A 15901-nucleotide genomic window follows, 5' to 3' on the forward strand; every position below is an offset into this window, starting at 1 on the left:
TCGCTACCTCATAGTTCAGTGCACTCAGCAATTGTGAAATTTTGCCTGTGTGCTGTTATTGACCGACCATCACAATAGTGGCTACAGGAGTTTGCATAATACCACTGTTATTGAATGCTTCGCAGTCCCCTTTTTATTGTAGGCTACTACTCACCATTACATTATATTTATTTGGCATCCACTTTTATCCAAAGCGACGTACAAAGTGCATACCAAAGGTCATTGGAACAATTACAAAACACAAGTGTCACGGAATGGCGAGGGAATGGACCCAAATGCAGAGTTAAAAAAACCCAAGAACTCCAAAAGGGAAATTGACAGACTTTAATAACAAAAACTGAAGAACAAACGCAGATAACCAAAAAATGCCTCGCAAGGCAAATCCCAAAAACAGAAAACAGAAAATCCAAAAATCACAAAAAGCCAAACAGGCAGGGCAGAAACAGGCGGACAAAAACAGACACGGGGAAACACGGGCAAACTCTCAGGCAACACGGAGGCAGGAACATAGGCAGACACTCGGTGAAAAACACACACGGAAACACAAGCGAAAACACAAGGAACCAGCACCCGAGTCAGGGAAGAAGAGAACTCAAATAGACAAGACCCTAACGAGACACAGGAGGGCACAATGCACAATCAGACCACAGAGGGAAGGGATAACTAGACACAACTGAAAAACAATAATAGAATAATTGGAACCAATAATACAATTAAACAGGGAAAAGGAACAAACCTACCGCCATCTGGCGGCCCAAAAAAGGAAAAATAGAAACAAAAAGACAGAACCATGACAACAAGTCCGATAAGGTACAATACTCATTTTGTACAGTTATTCATAGCCAAGAACACAGAAAGTCAAGTTCACACAATGAACATTACTCTGACCTAACCTATGATAAGTCAAACTAGGAAGCATTACAAGCAACAACAACAGGAGGATGATACAAAGTACAAAAAGTGCTGGAATGGAGGAACATGAAATGTAAATCACTGCTTTTCAAAGCATGTTCATTTTTCAGACCATCTCTTAGCGTGTATTTCATGGTATAAAAATAAATTTAAAAAACACACACACACACACACATAGTACAATTGACCGGGACAGTTTTTGAGTGAATGGGTATTTATCAGCACTAGGCAATGACATCTTGAATGATTTCCACCTTGTACTGCTTAGAGGTTAGCTATGTCAGTACCAAATGGTAAAACAACTTATCATTATGGCACGATCACACCCGGTGTTATAAAACATTTTTAAAAAAGAGTATAGGGACAAGCGTCTAAAAAATAATTCTTGGATGGCAGTTTCAACTTGCTTGCTAGCTAGCTAGTGAAAGAGATAGAGAGATCGCTAGCTAGGCAGCTAACTAGTGAGAGAGATATGGATATATCTAACCAGCTAGTAAGAGGGATAGAGAGGTCGCTAGGTAGGTGGCTAACTAGGGATAGAGAGATAGATGGCTAACAAGATAGCAATAACAAATATTTATCAGTGTCTGACATAACTACATAAACAAAAGGAGATGATATGTGGCTATATGGCAAATATACATCTTTGATGATGCCGTTATTTCTCTTCAATAACATGTAGCTGCACAAGACCAATAAGAGGATACAATGGGAAGCTCCTGCCCCTCCCTCAGCCTAGTAAACTTGAGTAACCCATCAAGCAAGTCGCTCACTGTGTGAACGCAGGGTAAGGTACCCAGTGCACATGCTCTGATGCCAAAAGCCCATAGTTAAACATGGCTGCCTCCATGAATTGGCCCTCAGCTCCCGTAGGATTCCATGGAACCGGAAGCGGAAGCTGTCTCCAGTTCTTGCTTAGTAATGTGCAATCATTGTGGAGTCCACTGCAATGAATGTGGGCAAAACAGTAACTGACTTGGCATTATAACTATGTGGTCTAGACTACCTGTCCACTTTCTCACCTGGTCCTTGCTCTCTCTCTGTGCCGACTCCATCCTGCTCTCTCTCCTTCTCTCCCTCTTTGTGCTGTCAACCAAAAGGCAAACATAACAACAAAACAGAATATTTATAATATAATAAGAGGTAGGAAGATGGGGAGAACCCGTATCAATTTATAACATTATTCTAATTCTAATTGCACATTACTAAGCGTTGTATTGATATACTGTTATCAAATGTGGATTCAGCCCCAACCTTCTCTTACATTTATTTACATCATAAATACTCTGTTTGTTTACTTTATTTATTATCAGATTATATGTCATTTTTTAGCTGCATACAATATGTTTGTGATTGTCAGTGCAGAGAGGGAGAGAGGAGGAAGAACCAGGTGAGAAAGTGAACAGATAGCGAAGTCAAGATTGTTATAGTGGAAAAACAGTAACTGTTTAGCCGAGGAAAAAAAACCCATTCCATTCACAATAGAATTTTACATGTATTTCATGGATGCTATGTGTTTTTTCCCACATTAAACGCTTTCCAGAAGTACACTTACAGTAGAACATATGTTAGTGGACTTCATTCTAAACGGGACATCTTCATTATCACTTTCCTAGTTAACTACATATGCTATTTGTTTATTTTCATAATACAAGGAGAAAGAGAAGAACATGGAGAATCTCTGGGAGATGAGAGAGAGAGACAGCAGACCAGAGAGACAAATGAAGAGACAGAGAGAGAGCAGCATACCGGCCAAGCCAAAGCTGCAGGGTCTCAAGATGTTTCTTTTGATTTAGGGGATAAGGACACAGGTCCTAATCAGTTAATGTTGTCTCAGTACCCGATCAGTTTGGCATGCAAAAAGAGCCTTCCAACAAAACTGGTTCCAGAGTTTTAAATGGGTGGAATACTATAGGAAAAATGCTGCTTTCTGCTTCGCTTGCCAGGTATTCGGTAAAAATCTCAGACAGGATGTATTTGTGAATGGTAGAGTCAAAAATTGGAGAAAGGCACTGAGCATGTTTCAAGAACATGAAACCACCCAGTCACACAAGGACAGTATAGTTTGCTGGAACAGCTACAAAGCAAGTCTATCACAAGGCAATGTTGTACAGCAGATAGAGACACCGAGTTCCACTGAAATTAGCAAAAGAAAGGGGGTAAATGAAACGTGTTGTGGCGGTGACCTGCATGTTGGGGAAGCAAGGAATACCATTTCAAGGTCATGACAAAACAGTTGAAAGCCAAAATAAAGGCAATTTCCTAGAGTGCATGCCACTTTTGAGGCAGTTTGATCCTTTCTTGCAGAGGTATACACCCCCATCAAACAGCACATACCTCTCGTCTGCCAGTCAAAATGAGATGATAGAGTGTTGTTCACAAGAGGTAACTTCAACTATTATCAGTGAGATGACGAAATCACAGATGTATGCCATTATGGTTGATGAAGCCTGAGATGGAAAGACAGAACAGTTGGCACTCTGTGTGAGGTATGTTTCTATGGAGGCTACAGTGAAGGAGAGGTTCCTAGCCCTTACAGAGATGACAAATTTTGATGCTGCATCAATAACTGCTGCAATTGAGAATCAACTGGTAGAGAAAGGAATTGATCAGTTGAAATGTGTGGCACAGACTTATGACGGGGCAGCAGTCATGGGTGGGGAAGTTGGGGGTGTGCAAGCCCATTTTTGAAAGCAGCACCCTGAAGCGATACATGTGCATTGTTATGCACATGAGTTGAATCATGTCTTATGTCACACATGCAGAGCGGTTTCTGAGGCCACAGATTTTTTTAGCATGCTGGAAGGTGTCCATTCTTTTTTTAGCGTCTCGCTCGTGAACCGCCATAAGTTTGTAGACACATAAAGGAAGTTAAGATTGCCGTCAAGTGAACTTGTGCAGTTGTCAAACACACATTGGGCATTCCAGCTTCCTTCAGTGAATGCAGTGCTTGACAATTTCCCTGTCATCATTGAGTGCTCGGGTTTCTCTTCATTGTTCACGAGTGTACTGCCCTCTGCTGGTTAACTAGCTGAGGACAGTGGGCTCGTGGATTTTGGGTGTAATTTGAGCAGACGTGCCTCTCTCTCTCTCCCTATCCTCCTACATTCTCCTCCTCTCTCTCTCTGAAGGTCTGGTGTGATAGCGCATTACCAGTGGGTTGACCGCGGCTGTGTCTTGAGCACCAGACCGGCGGACCAGGCTGGACCCTTTTAGCGTTGGGGCTAGGCAGGTACCAGTGGCCTGACCACGGCCTGCTGAACCCCCAACGCCGAAGCCAGGACAGCGCTTGGAGGCCCCCCTGCCAGAAAACTCTCGCCATCCGGGGACCACACCTCAATGCCTGGCGCCCTCTACCGAAAGGGAGGTTCCTCTGCAGCTGGAGGATCTGATCTCAGATCAGCTCCCTCTGTTCCAGCACTGCTCGGTCCCCCTGGGACGGACCAGCAACCAACTGAGAGCTGTGCCTGTGCTTCTTTTCTCCTGCTTAGGTCCGACCTGAGTGAGAGGGAGGATGGCTTTGGGAGGACAGCCGGGAGTCAGATGCCACAACGCCGTCCGCATGACCCTCCAAAACAGTGGAGAAGGGGGCAGCGGTGCTAGTGGCCCCCCCCCCCAGGTGGCACAAGGGGCGAAGGGCGCAGCCGTAGGGGGCGCCACTGAGCCAGCAGCCACTGAGGGGGGCAAACAATGCTGTTGCCCCAAATGCAAACAGGAGAGTGACAGGTTTGACCCGCCTAGAATTTAGCTTTAGAAACGCGAACATCCTGGAGAGGTTATGGAACCTCTATAGAGAGGGGAAGGATAAGGCTCCCCTCAGTAATTTCGAAGTAGAGCCTCTGTCCGACACAGAAAGCAAGGTGGTCATTGTGCAGTTTTATAATGAAGCTGTACAGGACCACAACGTGAGTATGTGGTTGGGCAGGTATGGTCTTGTTAAATCTGAAGCCCGGAGAGTCCTTGATGAGGACAGGGTCTGGACAGGAGCTAGAAAATGGCTCGACCCCTCTGCACCGGGGGGGGGGGGGGGGGTATGCCACATCCCCAGCTCTATCACGCTGGGGAGACATAGGGGTGTGGTGTTTTACTACGGCATGCCCAAGCTGTGCAGGAACTGCGGCGAGTTAGGCCACTTAGCCACAGCCTGCACGGTGGTCAAGTGCAAGACGTGCGGCGGCGAGCATGAGACCAGGGCATGCCGTGACCCAAAGCCCTGTAATCTATGTGGAGCGAGGGGGCATCTCTTTAGAGACTGTCCCCTCTCATACGCGAACAGGGCTAGGAGCACCACGCCCCCTCCACCATCTGCTGCCCCCCCTCCGGCTCCACCGCCTCCCCCGCCTACCCCCATGCCATGCACCAGACCACCCACTCCCACCCTTTCCCAGCCTGGAAGCCCACTCCCACAAGCACAGGACACAGCACAAGACCCTACCCTCTGCATCACTATTTTCAGAACCCCCAACTCCACAGCCCCCCCGTCGAATCAGGACCCACCAACCCCGTCACAGTTAAAGAGGAGCCTGACTCCGACACCTCTATTATGGTGTTGGAGTCAGACTCCTCAACATCCGAATCAGATTCCAACTCAATCACACCGTGGCAAAAAATCAAGAGAAGAAAGGGCAAACGTATCAGATCACCAACCGCAATATTTCAACAACCTCAAAACCGGAACATAATACACAATCTACAGCTAGGCCTGAGCCCCCTCCTCGTCCTGCCAAACCATCCTCACCACCGCCCACGCATCATAAGGAAACACTTCAGAACGCCATCACTATTCACCCCAGAGTCACTAAGGACCAGCCAGCCTCCGGTCCAGACCCTGTTAAAGGGTCTGGAGCATCATCCTCCTCTCAGGGCCCTCCAGGGACTGGGGGGAAGCCTGGGGCAAGAACACCTGCCCCCACCTCTCCAGGATGGAACTTCCCAGGCAGTCAGGAGGGGAGGCCTGTGAGCGCACATGGTCCAGGGGTGAGTAGGCGCCTCAATAACCAGGACATAGTAAACCAAAAACTCAACAAAATACGGGTGGGTAAGGGGCTCTGGCGAATGAGATCTCCGAGACCCCCATGTGCGACTCTCCTTCTCGAGACGTTACCTGGAGTGGGTGAGTCTGAAACACCTTTTTGACTCCCTGGTGGAGTGGTGGGAGATGGTGAAGGAGCGAGTGCGAGGCTACTTCCGGGCAGTCAGGGGGAGGAAGGGGAAGGAAAGGAGGGCAGTTTTTGTATATCACAATGCTGCCCTCCAGAGACTGATCCTTCTCCAGTCCCGAGCGGTCCAGGAGATGGCCGTGCTCTTCCTCAACCAGCACAAAGCTCTGGGTCCTGACAGAATCCCAGCCGAGTTCTACCAAACTTACTGGGATCTCCTGAAGGAGGACGTGGCGGAAGTTTTTAGAGCAGCGTAGAGGGAGGGGCGGTTGGGGGCCTCACTGAGACAGAGCTCAGTAGCTCTTGACCCAAAGAAGGGGGATCTGAAGGACCTCCGTAACTGGCGGCCGATCAGCCTCCTCTCAGTCGACTATAAGATCATGGCAAAGGCGCTGATGAGGAGGTTCCAAGGCCTGATAACATCGGTGATCGGACCGGACCAGACCTGCAGCATGCAGGGGAGGTCCATTAATGACAACCTGCTCCTCGTGAGGGACTTAATCATCCACTCTGAGGAGCGGCGGTCCCCCTTGTGTCTTCTCAGCCTCGATCAAGAGAAGGTATTTGACCAGGTGAGTCACGTGTGCTTGGAGAGAGTGCTAGAGATAATGAACATTCCTGGCCCCCTCCTGCGCTGGATGAAGATCTGCCTGACTGACATAACGGGCAGAGCGGTTGTCAACCGGCAGCCCTCTGACCCGTTTGTCATCAGATCTGGCGTCAGGCAGGGGTGCCCTCTAGCATCTCTCCTGTATGTTATCTACCTCAAACCGTTTCTCCAGGCCATCAGGGCCAGCCCAGGTGTGGTGGGTTACCCGCTGCCAGGGGCTAGGGGAGAGCGGCTGAAGGTGATGGCGTACATGGACGACATTACCATCGTCGCCACAGATAGTCGCTCCATCGCTTGTGCCACCAAGGTGTTGGACGACTTCTGTGCGGCCACTGGCGCCCTGGTCAACAGGGACAAGAGTGAACTGTTTCTGTCTCCTTATAGCGAGCCGCTAACCGTTTCCTTCCCTGTGCGCAGAGATAACATCAAGCTCTTCAGGGTGACCTTCCTGGCTGACGGAGGAGGACGAACGAGCTGGGAGGGAGCCCTACACCACGTCCGGAATAAAACCCGGAGCTGGAGTGCACAGCCCCTGCGGGTAAGATCCTCGTCCTGAAGGCAATTGTCCTGCCCATTCTTCTGAATGTGGGGAGGGTGTTTCCTCCAGACAAGGCTACGAGCAAGCAAATCGCTAGGTTAGCCTTTCACTTTGTCTGGGGGAGCAATATGGAAAAATTGAGTAGAGCCACCCTCCTCAAAGAGGAGAGGAATAGGGGGCGGGGGGTCCCGGACATAGTTAAAATCATCATGGTGCAGGGTCTGGCCGCCCTGGTCCAGAATGCTGGGAAGGAGGGAAAGGCCTTTGGTGCCTTTGCTAGGTACTACGCCACCCCCTTCCTAAGGACAATGGGCCTGGGTGTGCTGGACCTTACCATACCGTACAGCTGGGACCCCCCCTATGTCTATCAGGCCCTGAAGGACTTTGCTTTTGGGGCAGGATTTCCCAGGGCTGGCTTGACCTCGTGGAGCAATAAAATCATCATGGCTTATTTAAGATCTAACAAAACAGCCACACTCCCGAGGTCAGGGCCGGCCCGGGACTCGCAAGTCATCTGGGCAAATGTGACATACAAGTGTCTCACAAATAAACAAAAAGACATTGCCTGGATGACAGCTCATAGGTGTCTCCCCACAAGAACATTCATGTATCGCCGGCACTTAGCTCTAACTGAACGCTGCTGCCACAGTTGCACTGACTCAGAACACATTCACCATCTGTTCTGGGAGTGCACCGTGGCTAGGCGGGTCTGGGGCCTTGTTGTTTCCTCTGTCTCCCTAAACAGATTGCTGCCGATGTCCTCCCTGACAGCTGAGAGAGTCCTCTATGGTCCCCGAGAGGGACTTAAGACCAAGGAGCTCCAGCGTCAGTGGGGGATCATCAACACCATCAAGCAGGTCCTGTGGGAGAATATCAAGGTCTACAAAAAAACAACTGTGGACCTGGTCACTCTCCGACTCAAAACCTCCTCCAGGACGGCGTTCTGGTGGACTGTCGGAAAAATAAGGACCTAGCGAGAGAGAAATGGGGGGTGGACCACTGGAAAGAACTAATCATATAGTCCACCCCCCTAGGAGGGGCACCCGCTCTTCACCCTTCACTCTTCCCGAGCGCACGTACTTCACTCTTTCTTTTAACTACTATTTAATGTAAAGCTTCTTAAAATAATTATGGTCTTTGCGATTGTTGTTATGAACATTATGTGTTTCTTGATTTGTAGATTGGGTTTCTCCTTTGATTGTTTTTCATAATTCGCAAAGTTTTGTAGACTCGGTTTTTTCTTTTTTGGCTAGTTTCTTGTTTTGTGATTATTGCTCGTGTCTATGTTTAAATGTGTTTGGTTTTCCTTTTTTGACCTTTTGACTTTTAAAAGGAAATTTGTTTTAAATGTAAAATGTTAAAAACCAATAAAGATACATCATTGAGTGCCTCTCTACCATCAACACACCTATGGCAGTGGGATTGAAGGCAAAACTCAGTAAATTCTCCTCAGTGTATTTGCTGATTGTTTTCCAGGCTCTCCTGTCTGTAACAGCATATTGACACAGATACCTACAGAAGGAGACCATTGATCTTGCCCAAGCAGTGAAATATAAAGATGCAGTGATTGACTCCCTTAAGGAGAAACGCAGTGATGCCACTGCTGCAGATCTTCACGCCAGAACAATAGGCCTTATGTGAGGCTAACCAGATAGCAGTCCCAGAGTCATCTTCTGAACAGAGGCGGAAGACAAAGCGAATGGATGGATTCGTTGTTGAGTCGACTTGTGGGGCAGCTAGTGAAGTCAGTGGTTCTTCCGAGTCAGAAGAACTCAAAAGGAATTGTTATTTCCCTGTATGGACAGAATGACTTCTGAACTTGAGAAGCATTTTTCTGGTGTGAATGAAGAAGATTGCTTAATGGAATTCAGGCGTGCAGTCCAACCTCAGACCACTTCTTGTCTGAGCCACATTTGTCAGAACTGACCCTGCATTACCATATTGACCTTAGAGGAAGTGATGGTTTCCAAAAACTATCTAAGGCGCAAGAGAGAGGCTGGTGCTATTCAAGACATGCTCACAGAGTACAACCTACTGGATTCTGATATGTTCCCTTCCCTGAAAGCTATTATTCAGGTTGCCTTGACTATACCAGTTAGCAGCTGTAGCTGTGAAAGGTCTTTTAGTGGCTTGCGTCGGCTCCATACCTGGCTCAGGAGGACCATGGGGCAAAGCAGACTTCAGCACCTGGCTGTGATGTCAATTGAGAAGGAGGTGCTCGAGAGAGTCAAACACCAAAAAGTGATTGATAGATTTTCCACCCTCAAGGTGAGGCAACACAGCTTAATTCTCCCAAAGTAGAAGGAATGATCTGCAGAGATGTTTTAAGGCAAAAGGGGAGTGAAGGGTTAAGTGACATTGTACCTTAGGGTAAGATGGGTTGGGGTTTGGGTTGAGTTGAGCCAATTTTAAAACAATCTTTATTTAGTATTCATTTATTGTTTACACCTTATTATCTTTTAATTTGATGCTGGTAGTTCATGAAGAATGTGACTCTCTTTATTTTTTCATTTATTCAATATTTTGCATAATACCATAACCTTTATAAACCAAGTGATGGCTTTGTGGCTCAACATTAATGTAAGTTTTCTCAGATTTGTTGGTATCTTTCTAGTCACATAATTGAATAGTTGATGTATAAGAGGAAATGCTTTTATTAACAGGGCTAAAATGGTCAGCAGAGAGTAGCTGAACAAATTGACAACTCTTAATTACAGTAACATATACACACACACAGTTGTGTGCACATTGGCAAATCAGTTTGAGCTCTATCAAGTTGCATGGACTTCACTTGTAGATTGCATTTTCCAAGTCTCAGCACAGACTCTTCATAACATCCTAAACATGGCTTGAACTGGATCACAGCCACTCCAAGATTGAAGTGACAGACTATAAACCTGTTATTCACTTTTGGGATTGGGGTACATGGGTGATACCCTGTGTTGAGTCTGCACAATAAAGTGAGGGTTTGTATGAAGTCAACAACTTTAATGTAATTTTTTCTGACCACGGTACCTTGGGCCATTTGCCACTTGGATCTTTGATGAGTTTTCCCCCCATTTTTTAGAAAAAGTAATGGCTTCTTTCTTGCCATCATGCCATATAGGCCATACTTGTACAGCATTCAGAAAATGTGACTCATGCACTCTTTCTCTTATTGCCACTGAACTTTTTCAAAGTTATTTTTGGTCTCGGATTGTGATCTCTTACCAGTTTGCTCCTTGCCTAGGTGCACAGATTGGAGGGACGGCCTGATTTGACAATATTTGTATTGTATGATGCTTCTTTCATTGCTTGATGATATGGTGGACTGTCCCCATGTGGTTCAGAGACTGAAACAATGTTTTGTACATTTCTCCTCATATCTGCTTTGCTATAACTTGATCTTGCATGTACTTTGGAAAGTTATGGTCATTATGATCGACTGACTGTGGGTCCTCTCTAAAACAGGTGTATTATATTGAAATCTGTGATTGTTCATTCTGAACCATTATTATTATACACTACAAAAGACCACCAAACTAACAAGGTTGCTTCTAAAGGTAACATTGTGTACCCTAATTGAATTGAGGTTTGCCAAATGCTTCACAAAAACGATTACAGTACTAACTAACGCTTACATTACAGTGTGAAATATCCACATTATATAATACCACTAACCTATTTAAAGACACTCAATTTCAAAAATAACGTATATAACTGAAATATTTTGAGCAGTAATACTTACATAGAAATGATGAAATGTTATCTGTGTTCAGTAGATAGAGACAGCAAATCAATGACTGTTCTATCCACTTCTGTTTTTCCCCAGAAAAAGATGACCGATAGGTCTATCAGCAAACATATGGCTTAGCTATGCCCAGAAGTCCTCAATAACAGCATTTTCCAAGAAATTACGAAAGATCATTGACAACGTTTCGTTAGGTGCAGCGTCTTTTACTGCTACCACAGAGTGAATGCGTAAGTGAATGCGATAAGAAAATTTTCGATTACGCTGACTTATAAAATGCTATTCCAAAAGCAAAATTAGACGGTATACATCATAAGAAAGCTTATACTCTCACCTACAGAATAAATGACTTGTAAATCGTCCAGACTGTACTAAAAAGGGTGACAACGCCATAAACAACACGTGTGGCATTACGCACAGCTATTTTGGAAGGTACCCAGGCATCACAAATGCACGTATATTTCACAAACGGATTGTCCAAGACAATACATGACCACTCAGTCTCACATGTGTAAAACCAATGGTAAGGTTGTATATTTATTCAATATTTGGTCCCAGATATTGACTGTAGAATGACATGGTATAATTTTTTAAAACTTTGTCTCGTTGGTTGAATTTGCATTAATTATTGCGATCGCAAGATCGCGATTTCCTGGAGGGACTAAAAAGTGGTACCGAAACGAAGCTTGACCGAAACTAATGACAATAGCCAAGTGAAATGAGTGTCTGCCATTGTAGCAACCTCACAGTAAACAAACATACTACCACGCAGCTTTATTTATGGGCGGTGGCTTGACCGAAACTAAGTGACAATAGCCAACGAAACCAAACATGCTAATCAAACTGCACCCCCATCACGCCCCCAAAACCCCGCTGTAAGAATCACTAAAACAAGCCAAATTTTCTGAAAAGATATGAGTATTTAGTGATCCTAAAAATGTTGTTTATTATATTGAGTGACTTCTTCAACACTTTAACTTTCATAATATGAAAAAAAGGAAAACAGTAAAAAAAAAAAAAAAACAAACAAAAAAAAAACCTTTTTTGCCTCCTATTCAAGATTTGCGATTTGTGGACCTTTCCTCCAGCACCCGTCACATTTGTGTTTCCTTTTAAATTGTGCATGTGACTCATGCACTCTTTCTCCGGTAAAGTGGGACACTTTCTGATAATTCATCTTCTGCGTCATTTTTAATTATGATCCAAATGTCTTAGCCCCACATATGATACTATTCTAAATAGCTTAAGAGCTGTACTATACTATACAGAAGAAAAAAGAAAGAAACATTAAACACAGGATGGATGACTCTTCCTCAAACACACATTGACCCAAAACCACATTTTTCCAGGCGCTACTGTCAAACTGGGACACCTTTATTGGCAAACTCAGATACTTAAAACATATTCAATTGTTATTCAAGTGTAGGCCTAATTAATTAAATACGCAATAATAATATAAACAACAACAACAATAATAATAATAATAAAATCCATCAGTTTTTTTATTTTTATAACCATAACATTATCCACCTCAGAATGCTATGTCATTTTACTTACCATCATGGTTCACTGCAAGGATGTTGAATATGGTGTGCCACGCCCCCGGAAGTGATCTCGTAGCCACAGAACCTATGTATATCATACTTGCTTAAGATGAGCTCAGTGTTGATTTTTAGTAATGGAAGTATATACATGTAAAGATAAAAATGATGAAGCTTAACTGTCCCACTTTACCCATTGTCCCACTTTACCAGTATTCACCCTATATTTGCCAATATTTATTATCACCCACATTTCACATAATGGACTATTCCACCTTGACCTTCCTGTACCTTTGCATGTTGCATTTGTGCCAAATCAATGACGTAGCAATTCGAGTTACCATCAGACAGTCACTATCTTTGTTACCATGAAGTGTTTTCAAAGTGGATCTGAGAAGAGAAAGAGGAAGAAGGAAGATGCCCAGTTTAAAGAAAGTTCGCCTAAACTGATGAAATAAATATAACAGCCAGAGTCTCCACGATGGAGGAGCAGCAAGTACAGTGAGAGCACCTATTATCGACCACCCTAACTGCTAGTGTATTTACTTCGTATTTATTAGAGAGAACTGGACATTGTTACCTATTTAAATGTAAGTCCTGTAAAAATACACATAATAAACTGTCTAAATGTAAAAAACCAACATATATCATACATATACATTTAGTTATATTAACGCAGCCTTATTTACTATATCAACTTTAAGACAAGCAACACGCTCGTTATTATCTCATCGCCACCCATTAAATCCTATGGCGCAGACGTTGCTTCATAATAGGCTTGTTTGAGATTAGCTAGGCCTGCGCAGTTTTGACCACCGCCTTGCCATGTGCATTGTATGACGGTTAGAATGTTGTCCAACTTGCTCTGGAAATCCGACTGCGCGAGCCGCGGAAATCTCATGGGAGCGAGGCACTCGCAGTTTTCAAGGCTAGGCGACGCAGTTGCTCTCCACCGACTGCACAACTTCATGCATGATGGGAAACAACTTGCTCTGGTTTGAGCGAAGCACCTATTGGCTCAGAAAAGCTGTCACCACCCACAAGGAAGTTATGAGACTTCTATCTTATCCATCATTATTCCAAGATAAACTTCATGAACTGTCAGACAGACACCAAATTATTTTTATTAGAGTACTGACATTGAACGCTTTACACATTCCTCATGAATGCTGTCTTAAGCCGCGTTTCCACCGCAGGAACTTTACCCCGGAACTAGGAACCTTTTGAGGAACTCAGTGCGTTTCCACCGCAGGAACTAGGGTCTAAGTTTAGTTTATTTTACCCCCCAAAAAGTTCCTGCTCGGGGGGTAGTACTTTCCAAGAGTACAGGAACCTTTTGTGTGGAGCTTGCAGCGCTGAACATTTCTGATTGGTCGAGTACTCGCAGCATTTTTTTGTGTTTTTTGTTTTCAGCCGCCATGTTTAAAAATATGCAGCCGCAAACCAATTTATTTTCATAATAACTTCAAATCAAACTCGTATGTTATGCGGCGCAGTAGCCTAGTTTTGGTTATAGCCTGCCAACGTCTTGGAATTATAACGTGTGCTCTTCTGTTCTTTTCTTGCTTTAGTATTCGTTTTATAAATTTTTTTTATAAAAAGCATTCGTGCTGGGACAGCATATTACGTACCAAAACATTCAAACGGATTAATTCGGTTGCTGAATATTTTCTTCCAGATTTTCTTTGTTAGCCCGTTGTAATTGACTCAAAACGTTTGATACAGTTATGTGAGGTATGCGGTAGTTCTGCGTAATTCACATTGGTGATACAGTAAAAGCAAACTGGAAATCACCTTCCGCACTTTTTGTCAGGGTAAAATAACAGGTTAATTCTAGTAATCGTCCCTTTAGCTTTTTCAGACTGCCATAATTTTACTCTGCCATTCTTCAATTCCACAAAAAGACCAGGAAGACTATGGACTAATTTATGGTGCATGGTTCGCATCTGGAGGGCACACTTCACTGCTCGGCTAGCAGTAACTTCGAAGGAAAGCAAACGGTGGCTGTACCACTACTAATTTAAATTTTCACGCAAGTCCGAGTTTTCGTTCTATTCTTGTCATTTTGCTATTTGCGATATGGAATTGACGATGAGAAAGTAATCAAACAGCAAATTGTTTACAACGTGTGCATGTTTTCTGCTGTTGTTGCCAGTTATACATATAAATGTGAATGCATTCGGTCGATTCGGATGTCAAGACATGAAAGCGAATGTTCGCATAAAAACATAATGAATGTGTTTGAGAGGATATATAAAACAGTTACAATCTGACTATTAGCCTGTTATATCCTATTTGTTGCATAACAACGGTCCAAGTTCAACTACCAACGACAGTTTTGCTTGACAACGGTAAAATAAGCCCAAACGGCTGCAGAAGAATATTTCAATTCCAGGTGATTAAATCGATAAAAAAAATAAAATACAAAAGTAACCATATATAATCATTGTTGGTAACCCGTATATAAGTGGAATAAACCCCTCTGGGCTGTCCCGGTTATTAGAAAATAATGTAGGCTACTTCATTATTGGTAGTATGGGGTTACAGAAGAAATCATAGGACAGATGGACCGACGACAACGTCGTTTTTTCATACGTCAGTGGGCTAATTTGCCTAATCTTCACGGGACTTCAGACCGCGGTGGAAACGCAAACAACCATGGGCTGAAGGAACCTTTTAGTTCCTTGAAAAGTAGTTCCTGGGACTAAAAGTTCCGGGTAATTTTGGTGGAAAGGCGGCTTTAGTAAATATCTCGGCAATGGAGTTTATATCGAAATAACTGTATCAAAACCCCTGAATAAAATATAATGAGAAAGTAATTAGAAGAAGCTCTTGGTACACAAACTCATGTATCCAATATTATTATTATTATTATTATTATTATTATTAATAATAATAATAATAATAATAATAATAATAATAAATGAAGACTTGATTCACATCAATTTGTAGTGAGTGTTATAGTATTTCTAGCTGCTCTCGTATACCTCCCAGTAAACAAAAGAATAATTAGCTGGCCAAATATTATAATTATAATATTTGCCATTGCTAGACGAGGCGACCAGGCTAGTCGACCAAGAAGAGTCCGATTTTTTTTACTCCTCCCCCGACTGCAATCGGCTACTTTCGCCTGTTTTCGAGGCAAGCCGAAAGTCATCTCAAACAAGCCTAATTATCTCCGCTAGGCGAGTAGTGATGGTTCTTTTCAGTGTACGGCGATTGTTTGCAGATTTTGATAACTGTCAATAAAAGTGTGTGTGTGTGTGTGTGTGCTGTGTGGTCACACCTGTCAGGGTGGGCGAGGGAATGGACCCAAACGCAGAGAAAAATATTCAAAAACCAAACGGGAAAGAACGAAAGACAAAGGAGAACAAAAACTCAGCCACGCAGGGCAAGTCTCGAAACTGGACT

This window comes from Anguilla anguilla, chromosome 1, assembly GCF_013347855.1.
Source record: "Anguilla anguilla isolate fAngAng1 chromosome 1, fAngAng1.pri, whole genome shotgun sequence".
NCBI classification, from domain to species: Eukaryota; Metazoa; Chordata; class Actinopteri; order Anguilliformes; family Anguillidae; genus Anguilla; species Anguilla anguilla.